This window comes from Symphalangus syndactylus, chromosome 8 (genome assembly GCF_028878055.3).
Source record: "Symphalangus syndactylus isolate Jambi chromosome 8, NHGRI_mSymSyn1-v2.1_pri, whole genome shotgun sequence".
Lineage (NCBI taxonomy): Eukaryota > Metazoa > Chordata > Mammalia > Primates > Hylobatidae > Symphalangus > Symphalangus syndactylus.
The window spans coordinates 55,644,304-55,657,518 of NC_072430.2; the positions used below are offsets into that span (position 1 = coordinate 55,644,304).

The 13,215-nt window shown below is 42.1% G+C and overlaps 1 long non-coding RNA gene across 1 annotated transcript in view; it reads right to left on the bottom strand.

Moving 5' to 3' along the window:
* Positions 1 to 11,063, bottom strand: part of LOC129487799 (uncharacterized) — an 86,352-nt gene extending 75,289 nt beyond the window's left edge. The window contains exon 1 of the long non-coding RNA XR_008659462.2: positions 10,803 to 11,063. This is a non-coding gene — a long non-coding RNA (uncharacterized lncRNA). The remainder of the gene's footprint in view (positions 1 to 10,802) is intronic.
* Between the last annotated feature and the right edge of the window lie 2,152 nt (positions 11,064 to 13,215).

A 13,215-nucleotide genomic window follows, 5' to 3' on the forward strand; every position in this document is an offset into this window, starting at 1 on the left:
TGTCCTGTAGCTGACCATGGATGCATGAAAGCACCCAGGAGACCAGAAGAATGTGCAGCTGATCCACCCAAGATTGCTGATTTGCAGAATCATGAGCTAAATAAATAGCTGCTGTTTTAAGCCACTAAGTTATAGGGTTGTTTGTTCTGCAGCAATAGTTAACTAACACACCATCCGAAATGTTCAGATATTTGAAGAATGTAAGAAACTTCCAGTCAATTCACAAGGCTTCTCAAATTTATGCTTTGGTGCTCTAAACTCATAGCAATAAGAGAAAATAGAAAACAAAAAATAGTATTGCTAGCTCATGGATAAACATCTCTACAAACCAGAAATCTCCCGTGTTCCAAGATAAAAACAGGAGGGAGTCAGTGGGAGTTTAGTTTCTGCAAAGTAAAGGGAATTAAAGAGTTCCACCTGAGGCAGAGTGTAAACGCCAATTACCACTTGAAGCCAAAGGTTTTGGGAGTGGATAACATCCCCACTTCGCCAGCTCGTGAAAAGAAGACTTAAAAATCATTGTCAAGTATTATCACTCCAGGCATTCTCCCCCACCTGACTGCTAAAACCGAAGATCAGTTCTCAGTCCTCATTTTACTAAGCAGAATTTGATAGTCGATCCTCTCAGATTTTCTGCTTTTCTGCAGGGGATACATAATGCTTTCCTGGTTTCCCTGCTACCTCACAAGCCCTTTTTCTCAGTTTCCTTTTTAATGGTTCTTCCTTTTCATTCCAAACTCTTAATGTTGGAGGACACATGGATTCAGTTCTCAGTTCTTTATCCATATGTACTCCTTTGGTGATCTTATCTGTGCTCATGGCTTTAAATATTATCCACTTCCTACTTCCAATTTAAATCTTCAACTCAGACCTCTCTCCAAGCTCCAGGCCTCCTTTTTTTTTTAAAAGAGGAATATATGAAACACAAATAGGCTTAAATGAAATAATACTGTATAAATATGAAAATATACAATTTGAAATCTTTGAAATCAAAATTATAGTTATTTAGAAGTTCAATAGAACAAACTCTAGACTCACAGCAATTACACAGGGAATTAATGAATTGGAAAAGAGTACAGAGGAATTACCCTTACATAGCCAAAGATACAGGGAGATTTAAAAATATGAAACAACATAAGGAACATAATCTGAATAGTTACAATAAATGTTGAATAGGATTTCTGAAGAAGAAGATAAGGAAGAACAGTATTTGAAGAGACAAGTAGTAGAGACTTCCATGATTGAAAAATGAGAGAAGTCCTTGGACTAAAGGAGCACTCTGGGAACTTAAGTTGAATAAATAAAGAAAACCCACATCTACCAGACACACTGAAGTAAGACTGCAAGGCATCAATATGAAAGCGCTGAGAAATCTCCAGAGAGAATGACATTGTTTACAAGGAAGTCATAATTGCGCTGACAACAGATTTCTGATCAAAAGTAAGAGTTGAAAACGCTACTAAGAGAAATATTATAGCATGTTATTTACTAGGAAGAACAGTGAGTCTGAGGCATGAAATATAAGAAATAATGATGCATGTAGAAAGTGGTAACATTTAATTTGTTAATTAATTATTAAATTAATCAAATTAGTTTAATTAATTATTGACCATAAGGACATACATATTGACCACACGTTTAATAACTTTTTTTGTATTTAAAAGATGGTAAAATTAAAGCTCTCCATAGCAGTAAGATTGGGGGAAAGGAGCGTCATGTTCAATCTCTGAGGCATATGTGATATTAAAGAGGACAGAAACTGAATAACTCTAGCCTTTGTTAGAAAAGTTTATGATTAAGTGTACATGTTTTAAAAATTAGGGGGAATTGGCCGGGTGCAGTGGCTCACGCCTGTATTCCCAGCACTCTGGGAGGCCGAGGTAAGCGGCTCATCTGAGGTCAGGAATTCGAGACCAGCCTGACCAACATGGAGAAACCCTGTCTCCACTAAAAAATACAAAAATTAGTGGTGCATGATGGTGGGCACCTGTAATCCCAGCTACTTGGGAGGCTGAGGCAGGAGAATCACTTGAACCCAGGAGGCGGAGGTTGCAGTGAGCTGAGATTGCGCCATTGCACTACAGCCTGGGCAACAGAGCAAGACTCCATCTCATTAAAAAAAAAAAAAAAAAAGGTGGGGGAGAAATTTATATTTATTAAAATACTATATATGGAAACTTCATTAATTCAGTGGAAGACAGAAAAAGAGAAATTTACAAAGCAAGCAAAAATTATGGTAAGGAGAAAACCCAAAATAAGAAGGCATAAGTTCAAATAAAATAAATATAAGGAGATCATATTGATCTTCTAAAAATAGTATCAATTTGTTTTTTAAAAAAGTCCAGGTATATGTGCTTCTTATAAGACATCCAACGAAAAAACCAAAGAGAAAGACTGAATGTAAAAAAATAAAAAAAAAGGGGTCCCATGCAAATAATAATAAAGAAGAACCTGGTATATCAATATTTATATCAGGCTAAATATAATTTAAGAAGTCAAAAGCCTCTATATAATAATAGAAGCAACAATCCACCAAGATGTAATATTCATGAACTTGTGTGCAGCTAATAGCATAACTCTGAAAACCACAAAGCCAAAGCTGAGAGAATTAGGAGAAATCACCAAACCTCCAATCGTGTAGATTACTGAGATAAAGTAAAATGAACGTTTAGCAAGAACTGAAAAGGTTTAAACAACAACAAATCTATAGAAAAAAGTCCTTATACCCAACAGTAGATTCAAATACATTTTTACATAATCTTACCTCCTATTAAAATCACAAAAGAAGTCTCCACAAGAGTGAAAGGACTGTCAGAGAGACCATTGTTTTTTTGACTACAGTGCAATGAAATTTGAAATCAACAATGAAAAGAAGTTAAAAATAATAATTACAACATGTTTGGAAACTAGTAAAAAAAAAAAACCTTCTAAAACATGGATTAAAGAGGAATTTACAATAGAAATGATAAAATATTTAGAAGTAAATGACAATGAACGTTTCTCCTATCACAACCTGTGAGAGCTGGTCCAGAAAACAAAACAAAACAAAACGCTGTTAAGAATATTTTTGAGGTAACTAACAAAATTTGAACAAGATCTGTAGATTAGATAATAGTATTATATTACATTTCCTGATTTTGGTAATTATACTTTGTAGTAACAGAATGTCTTCGTTCTTAGAAAATATACACAAAATATTTAGGGATAAATATTTTGAAACTTATTCTGAAATGGATCAGATGACGATGATGATTTGAAACTTATTTCTGAAACTTATTCTGAAATGGATCAGATGATGATGATGATGGTGATGATGATGGTGATGGTGATCATATCCAGAGAGAGGCAAAGTGAATGTGGTGAGTTATCCCAAAAATGGTGAATCTGGGTGAAGGGTATACAGCAGTTTTTCTTATACTATTTTTGTAATTTTTTATAAGTTTGAAATTACTTCAAAATTAAAAGTTTAAAAACCTGCAAGATGCATTTAGCATTAAAAGATTTTATTTTAAAATCTAAATAGTTCTGCCCTTTAAAAAGATAGTGATTTACCAGTCATAATTTCCCTTCTGAAGGTTCTCTGTCTCACTGATTAGATAAAACAAAATCTGCTGTGTGAGAAAACTGTATGTTCTGCAAATTAGCAGAGTTGACCACAATACCTGTTGTATATAAAACAGCATCTTACAGTTGCCAGCACCATTCATTAGCAATTGCCTTGGGGATAAACAGGCCAGGGACTAAAGAGTGATGTCACACAATTGTTTTAAATAAATGAACCAAAAAGACAACTTGTGCCACATTCCAAGTAGGTCATAAAACATATTTAAGGAGCTTCAGTCCTGGGATTTCTCTAAGTCTATTATAATACTCTGTTTTGACTTTTCTCTCCATGTGCCATAATTCAAAGCAGAGACACTCAATCTCCTTTTAAATGTTTCCTGAGAAATCTGCCTCTTGACTTCGTAAGAGTGCTAAAGTGACAACACATTACTGAGAGATGGTTTCCAGGCGCTCAGCATTATGTAGAAAGACTCTGTGATGGAGGATGAGAGCAGACATAGGGACAAAGATTTTGGCATCACCAAAGAGGAAGAGTGAGGGTGGAGGGAGAAACAGAGAGATGAGAAAATAGACAGAGGATCAACACGTGGTTTCGAGAAGAGCTTTAAGGATAGGTTCAGAAAAATCTACTAGTCCCAATGTGTTCACAAGATCTCTCCATTGCCAGAAAAACCGTTTTGAGTTTGGAGAGAGTTTTAGACTGGGGGCCTTGGGAGGGTTGCATGGTAGGGAATAATTGCTGGAGATGGAAGAAGAGAACATGGATTCTAGATGTGTGACATCCCCGCTTTCCCAGCAGACAATGGTGGGCACAGTGGGGTAGGCCAGGTGGATTGTTTGAGGACTTTACTCATTTTGCAGCAGATTCCCTTTGGGGGCCTCCTCTGGGATGCCACTCTCCCTGGCCCACCAAATTTAGTCTTGGTCCTTTGTTACCTGGGAAAGACACAGCAACATTTGGGGGTCAATGGGACTCACAGCTTATTGACAGCCAGAAGACTAAGCAAATTATGCCACTTTCAGAAGATAGCACAGTTTAGGTTTTTAATGAATTGTCCATCTCTTCATTTATGTTGGTCTATTTTAATTAAGATTACTTCGGAAGACAGAACATAGGACCCATCCTAGAAGTACATATTTCATTACTGGCTAGTATAGAGGCTCAGGAGTTACCTGCAATTTTCTGTCTTCTGCCTGTACTCTTTGGGGAGATGGCCATGCTATGAGGGTTCCAGTCCTGGTTCCTATTTAACCTGACCAAAGCCCTCTTGTCACCACTTCCTACAGAAAATCTTTCCAGACTGGATGGATCAAGTCGAGAATCCCTAATCTACCAGACATCAGGGCCATAACCTCTCTCTCTCTTTTTCTTTCTTTCCTTCTTTCTTGAGACAGAGCCTCGCTCTGTCGCCCAGGCTGGAGTGCAGTGGCACAATCTTGGCTCACTGCAAGCTCCGCCTCCCGGGTTCACGCCATTCTTCTGCGTCATCCTCCTGAGTAGCCGGGACTACAGGCGCCCGCCACCATGCCCGGCTAATTTTTTGTGTGTTTTTAGTAGAGATGGGGTTTCACTGTGTTAGCCAGAATGATCTCGATCTCCTGACCTTGTGATCTGCCTGCCCCAGCCTCCCAAAGTGCTGGGATTACAGGCGTTAGCCACCGTGCCTGGCTGCCATAACCTCTTTCTAACCACTATTCCCCCACATTTATTAGCTTTGAAGGAAAAAGAAGAAAAATTTGGACTGGATGAAAATAAATATCTCATAAAGCAATCAGTGGAGGTTCTGGTAGAATTTTTGGAGCATTAGAGGATTAGTGCTGAAAGCAGCAGTGTTTAAACTTTTTCTATTAGCGCAAACTTTATACAGATGCCCAAAATGCAAAATAATAATAATAATAATACCAAGGGTTTCAATGAATGGTATTTGAATATCTCCAACTTAGAAAAATGAGGTCCAGAGAAATGGAGAACCACACCCCAGGCGTGCCAGCTAGTTGGTGACAGCTGTGGAACCACAGCCTTTTCCCTTAGAAGCATTTACTCACTGTCTGGAAATCACTGCATCATTAAAAAAGAATGGCAGGGTCTGGTTTCTGTCCCCAGTAATTTTCACTGTAAGAAAGACACTGTAAGAGTCAGTGCACACACAAAACTGTTTTTCAAGCCCTCCAAAAATTGGCAGCCAGGCCAAAATGTTTGGTGGAATTTATGTGAATATTCAACAGACTATGCCTCCAGGAATTGGTACTGACTTCTCCCCTAACCCCAACCTGAGGTACAGGCCATGGAGACAGTGCAAGGAAGCAAACACAAGGCAGAGATGCAGAGTGTATGTATTCTGAGGGACCCGTGGATGGATCTCACAATAGTGCCAGCTTTCTCCACTCTGGACAAGACGTAAATTAGGCCTGCCATCACAAATGCTTAGTTTGGCACGACTTTTGTTTGTCCTCCAGGGAGAATAGAGAGAATGGGTTGGAGAACACTATTTCACATAATAACATGATTATACTTCTATACTATTTTTAAACTGCAAAGTTCACCCACGTACTGCACATTAAAAATGTTTCACCAGAACTCTGTGAGTTCCCATAAGAGTACTATTATCCTTTTCCTGCAAACAAAGAAAGTGAGGACAGAGCAGTCAGGTGGTTTGTTCAGAGCCACCACATCAGTTGGTGACAGACGGGACGATCAGTCAGTAACTGAGGGAGGAGCACATCATTTTATTCCCATCAGACTCTAGACTGGATTCAGATTCTGCTTTTTGGCCAACATGGCCTTAGACCCAAACAGAGGGACTGGTCCAATTTGGAGGAAGAAAACAGAAAAGATATTCCAATGTTGCATGGGCCAGAAAGGAAATTGCACAGCAAGGTGACTATAATTAATAATAATGTATACTTCAAAATTGCTAAAAGAATGGATTCGAATGTTTTCACCGCAAAGAACTGATAAGTATGTGAGGTGATGGAAATGTTAAGAGCCTGATATGATCATTTCATAATATATACATGTATCCAAACATCACATTGTATGCTATAAATATATACAATGATTATTTGTCATTTTAAGATAAAAAAATTTGAAAAATTACAGAAAGACGGTAACAGGCATCATGGAATTGCTTCTGACGTGTGTGTTCTTCAGAACTGTTTATAGAACATTTATATCCAAATACAGATTTGAATTTGGTGGGTAAGTTCTAGCACCATAATTTACATATTCTTTGGAGCCTATTTGCTGGTTGAAACTGCGCTTTTCTGTGAGAAATTTTAAGGCCGTTTATTTCACCCCTGAAGTAAGGCTGAGCAACGTTTTAAATGAAGAGTGGACTTTGAAAGAAACATTCGTGAGAGTGCCAAAGCGAGCTCCAGGAATGAGAGGACTAATTTGGCAGCTGTCAGGACAAATCAGCTCATAGAATGAGAAGTGGGTTGAAGGAGGAGCTCTGCCTGCAAGGACAAAACTGGGGCATGTAGGTCCGATTTTTCCAGCTGCCTCTCTTCTGGGGAGCCACCCCAAAAACCCCGCGTGCCTTGCCACCTCCCTTGATGGAAGTAGAATGCTACCTCTGGCACAAGGGCCATTTCTGTTTTCGTGGCATTACCGGGGCCTGAAACATCCATGCTCAGAAGTTGTAAAATAACACCAGTTTTTTTTTCAGCAGCTTGTCTGAGTACTCCTGGAATTCCTTTAAAATACAGGAGGATGAGTAATCCTGGTTCTCATTTCTGCAGAGAGGGCTGGGAAAGGCCCAGGCACGACCTGCCAATGTTGCAAAATTCGTAAAGCAAATCAAGTGAACAAACCACTCCTTTTCAGATCAAAACCTGTTAAGGATTGAGGTGTCTTTTTGGCAACCCAGGGGTTATTCATATGCCTATTTCAACTGTTCCAGTAGCTTCAGGAAATAGCAAGGTGGGGCAGCCCACAAGAAAGCCAGCATCATCCTCAAAGGATGCTCACCGCTATGAAAGAACCAACTTGTCTAAAAATACTTTTCAAGTAAGGAATCATTTCCCCCTCAAAGAGAGTTTCTGAGCACCCCAGAAAATGATCGTGGGAACTTCTGAGTCATAGAATAAACATGAATATCAAAGGATAAGTTTACATGTTTTGGGAACACGGAACACTTTCTTTTTCTAAGCCTCTGACGGCATTCCTGAGAAGTGCATCTGCCTTGAGTTCAGGGAACTGAAAATCTGTCCTTGGTTTGGCAGCTGACTAGCTCATTGACCTTGGGTTAATCATTTAATTTGGGATCGGCAATTCATAGTCAAAACCATGATTATTGTGATCCAAGAGAAGTGAGCCTGCCTGGGCATGGGGACCCAAAGGTTATAATTTTAATGATTTATTCCTTGGCAGTGGAGGCAAAATGCTGATAGTAATAATGTGGCCCAGATTCAAATGCCTGAACAGTGAGTTTTACCAGGGCCCCCAAGCCATTCAGTAAGCTCTCTGGGATTTTCAGTCGGCCTGGGGAGGTATAACTCACTTTGGCTCAGAGCTATGAAAGCAGAACTTGGGTGGTTTATTAGAATATACAATGGAAGAGTTGGACGAGACCTGAGTAATGATGTTTTTGTTTATCGCTTGTCTCATCAGAGCAATCTTCTGGACACATAAATTTAATGTTCTCATCCTCTGCCTAAAACGGACTTCCACTGTTCCAAAATAAAAGCCAAAGTCCTCAACACTGTGTGTACATGTGATCCAGCCCCTGCCTACCTCTTTATATCTTTGTTTTCCTCGTTCCCTTTAATCCAGCCACAAGGACTTTACTCCAGTTCCTTCAATGAACTAACTCTTTGTATCCTGAGCACTCTCTAACCCCTCTTCACTTTTTTTTTTTTTTGAGATGGAGTCTCACTCTGTCGCCCAGGCTGGAGTGCAGTGGTACGATCTTGGCTCACTGAAACCTCCGCCTCCCAGGTTCAAACAGTTCTCCTGCCTCAGCCTCCCAAGTAGGTGGGATTACAGGCACCTGCCACCACACCCAGGTAATTTTTCTGTATTTTTAGTAGAGAAGGTGTTTCACTATGTTGGCCAGGATGGTTTCAAACTCCTGACCTCAAGTGATCCATCTGCCTCGGCCTCCCAAAGTGCTAGGATTACAGGTGTGAGCCACTGCACCTGGCCCCCTCTTTATTTTTAAATTTTTATTCTTCTTTCAATGCTCAGCTCAAATGTCACTTCCCCTGAGAAGCGTTCCCTGAGGCTTCCCCTCCCCATACCCATTAGATCAGATAAAGCTCTTGTAATATTCTTGCAGAACATCCTACTCTTTTGCTTCAGGGCCTTTATCACAATTGATAATTATATACTTACTTTTACTTATTGAATTAATTCCCAGTCTCTCTCAGTAGATTATATGCAGTGTCTGTTTCACTTGCCATTGTATCTCTAATGCCTACTTCAAGTGCCTGGCATGTAGCAGACACAACTGCTTGTGAATGAATGAATGGTCTCAGTGATTCTGTAAGGATGAAGGTGATGTAGAGTAGTAGATGGCAGCTCTACTCTGGAAGTCCAGAATACTGCTCTGATTCACACCTGCAAGCCTTATTGGTCAATGACTACTGATATTCCAGCCACCCAAACAACTGCTTTCGGAGAAGCATTGATACCTGCAAATAAAACAAATTTATTCGTTTCATACATTTGTTTCAGAACACTAGGAGAATTTGAGAAGAGATGAGCCAGCCCCCAAGCTGTCCTGGTTTCTTTTATTAAGAATAGGCCATGATTTGAGCACATTCTGCTACTTGCCTCACTTCGGCCTGTTGCTGGGGGAAAAGTGAGAGTCTGTGTGTGGGGACTCCGGCTTGGCAGTGAGATCTAACACAGAAAGATCCTGAAGAAATATGCTGACAATGGGGTTTTATCTCTTCAATGCACTGGAGACAAAACCCCTGCTTTTAAAAACAACAACCATACAGAGCCAAGGATGTCCCAGAGTCGACAGTCCTAACCCTTTCTCAGCCTGCCTAAGAGGTCGTTGGTTTCAGATGGATGAGCAAAGGACTGCTACTTAGAGACTACTGTCTAGGTCAACCCAACTGGCATAAGTAAAGCACCCACTGTTTATAGTAGGAGGCTGCAAGATAACAGGAGATGCAGACTATTGAAGGCTACTGATCTATCTGTGTAGACAGGCAAGAATAAAACAACTGGAGAATTCCAGGATTACACAAAGAGTGTGATGGTATGGTGGACTATTCCAGAACAGTGAATTTCCCCTGCATTAAGGATGAGATCCCTATGAACTGGGATCATTCAGGAAGTCTTCTTGGAGAAGAAAAGTTTGAGCGTATTGGGAAAAAAAGTTGGACTGGCAAAGAGAGCTGAGCTGTCAGTAGCTGGGCCCATAGTAAGTAGGCTGCATGGAGCTGGGAGTTATGTTAAAGGAGTTGTAATTTGGGATGCCTCTAATTAACCATTTTGGGAAAAATATAATAAATCCCTTTGTAGCATCTATAATAAACTGCCCAACATCTATGTGGTGGGGAAAAAGTTTTATTCTGCATTTCACACGGATGGCGATAACACTAGGTAATCTCAGCGTCTTTCTGATTCTCTTACTAATCCAGGATTCTAAGTAATAATCACTTTGTTCTACAACCTGAATCTAGCCCTTGTACTGTGCAGTTTTTTTACACTTATTTTTCCTGTTGTCTGAATCAATCTCCATGGAAACATAAGTTTTACTGAGTTTCAACCAGCTGTGTCCACCGAGGTAAAGATGCAATAAAAGGCACAGGGCATATATACCACAGCAGCAGTTACTTCCCACAAGAAACCAGAGATTGGAAGTGAAGCTAACACATTTTCAGCTACAATAGCATCTCTTTCAAGGTGAGCCATTTGCCCAGGGAGAGTTTCCAGCTCTTAGCAAAGGCAGAAGAATAAAACATCAAGGATGTCTTTCTAAGGCTGCAAACAGAGTAGCCAACACCTTGAAGCTGATCTGCTTCTGAGTCCTTTAAAAGCCAGGACAGCAACAAAGTGCCCACATTACATTTTCTATAAGCTTGCTAAGCATCTCTTTTCCTAAACCACAAAACCCGAGGCATTTCTACAGAACAGGCAGAAAGGGAAGTCCTGGGAGGTCAGGGCCCTGTCTCAGCAGGCATCACTCCAGCCTGTCTTTTCCTGAGTGGTTTTCTGCACTTCTCTTCCATCTTTCCCCCTCTGTCCCACACTGGAAGTCACTAGTCTGTGCCCTCCTTACCTCCCATGGTTTCTGCACCTTCATTTCCAAAGGCAAGTGAAAACAGTGCCAGGCTGTGCACATGGGTTACTCCAGGGACTTCTCCTCCTCCCATTTCCCCTAAAGCATTTGACAGTTAGATCTTGGAACTTAGTCCAGCAGCACTGAGGTCAGAGAGATGGCTAAAGCTAAAGGCAAACTGGATTCTGTTCAGGAGGTTCTCCTTTGTCATTTTTATCTCCAAATAGAAGACCTCTGTCTTCCCAGAAGATTAAATAATAGAAAAGAAGTAGCCCAAGGTGGGTGGCTCTGCAAACAGGTGGGTGAAGTCTCTAGTTGAGTGAGGGGGTGTCTGTGGGTTGTGGGTTCTTCTTATGAGCAGAGCTTGGAGGAATTTGGTCTATTTGTTGTGGTTTTCCCAGGGGGAAGTGGGGGGTGGCTGGGACTCTAATGATCATTAACAGAAGACTTTGGATTAGGCTTCTGAAACGTTAAGATGTGGATCCTCTCGCAATCATGTTAAAATGCAGCTCTCCTTTCAATAGGTCTGGGACAGAGCCTGGCCTTTCTATCAAGCTTCTGGTGATGGGATGTCGCTGGCTCTCATCCACAATTTGAGTAGCAAGAGGTTAGCTTTTCTACTTACTGCCTTCATATCCCCAGTTGGGCTATGTCATTTTATCAAAACAATGTGGTAAGGGTGAGCGCCAATTACTAGCCTGTTGAATCATCCATTGTTAGAGCTGTTTCTTTCAGGTACATTTAACAGGCCCCTCCCTGTGGTTCCCCATTGCACAAGAAGCCCATTTGCCAGGCAATACCTTGCGCAAGCAAGCCACTGTGCAAAATTGCATTGGCTCTTCCTTCTGCCAGCCAGGCGGCTGCTGGTTGATGTTGGAGTTGTATAGTTTATGTGATAGTGATGACAGCGCTGACTCTGAAGGGTACTGAAGATTTTGAAGGAGTACTTCACTGCAGCAGCTTCACCTCTCACTTTTTTTTTACCCACCCCCGAGGCTTATGGGAGAGAAGGATCAGGCAGAGCTCTGCACGTGCCATGCCAGGGGTGGGGAATTATATTTTTATTTTTTGCTTTCTCTGCTACAGGACATATCATGCCTTTTACAGATATTTATAGGACAATTTCCCTCCTGAGCGTGCCCAAGCATGGGGGATGGTGAGGAACATGATTGAAGGGAGAAAACAGGAAAAGGGGGTGTCTGCATGTATGAGGATTGGAAGGTGGGGAAAACCCTTCGTGCTTGGTTCAGCCTTCAAGAAAGAGGAGGGGTTGACTAGATTACAGATGTTAAACCGGGGTCTGTGGTTCAAACCAGCAACTCTCTGCCCTTGTAAGCTATATCTGGCTGGTGTGTTAATTTGTCTAGGGTAAGAGCCCCTAGGTTTCAACAGATTCTCATAGAGTCAATGATACACAAAAGGTTAATCAGCCTCATTTCCAATCAGGATCATCTGCAAGTCCCTCCCAGAGCAGATATTTGGAGCACTAGGCTTCTAGAAGCAGCAGACATCAAGTTCGGGCCATGGGATTAGGGTGGACAGGGCAGCCACTTGGAATCATTTTCTACCAGAGGCAGAAGAGGCTCAGCTAGCAACAGGCCCATTTTACAGAGCAGAAGCCGAGCTGCAGTCAACTCAGTGATTCCTCCTAAAGTAGGGAGTCAGAAGCTGAGCCTGGACTGGAACCTAGGCCTCCTAGCACACAGAGCACAGGTCTACACTGGGGAAAAGCCCCTTCAATCTGGCAGTTGCCTGGAAAGGGCAAGACATTTGCGGCCAGAGCGCCAGGAGCCCAGCTGGTTATTTCTAGCTTCCTGAATGTCAAAAATCCAGGCCGCTTCTCAAAGCAGCCTCCACTTGTCAGACCAAATCAAGGCATCAGCGCGTCAGGCGGCGAATCCTCTGCCCCAGGCACCAGCCTGGGGGCGCACGCCCTGCCTCCGCCCCGCCCCGCACGGCGCACCTGACCGGTTCCCGCGGTGAGCCTGACCGCGCGGGGGCGAGCGCTGCGCCCACGCACCCGGGCTCCGCTCCCACCTGCACCCCGGCGTCACGCCTGAGCGCAATCTGCAACCTTCACCCACCTGGGCGGCTGCCTGGCTTTGCTTAGGGTTGGAGCCAGCCCCGCAGCCTGCCTTGGCCGAGTGTGACCAGGGAGCTGGTCTTTGACCCTAGCGGCAGATTGGGCATGACACACTGCCTTCTCTCTGGTCTCTTTTGGAATCTCCCACTTTCACCTGCTTTTCTTCTTAGCAAAACTGCCACCCCTGCCCCTACCCCAATTCCTCGATAGATCTAAATCAACGGGCTTCTTTGTGCCTCTGCAGAATCAATCCAGTTTTACAGGAACAAAAACAAACCCGTCCTGAGCGTCTGTTGGTTTCCCGTCCCAACTTCTGTTCATTCAACAAAC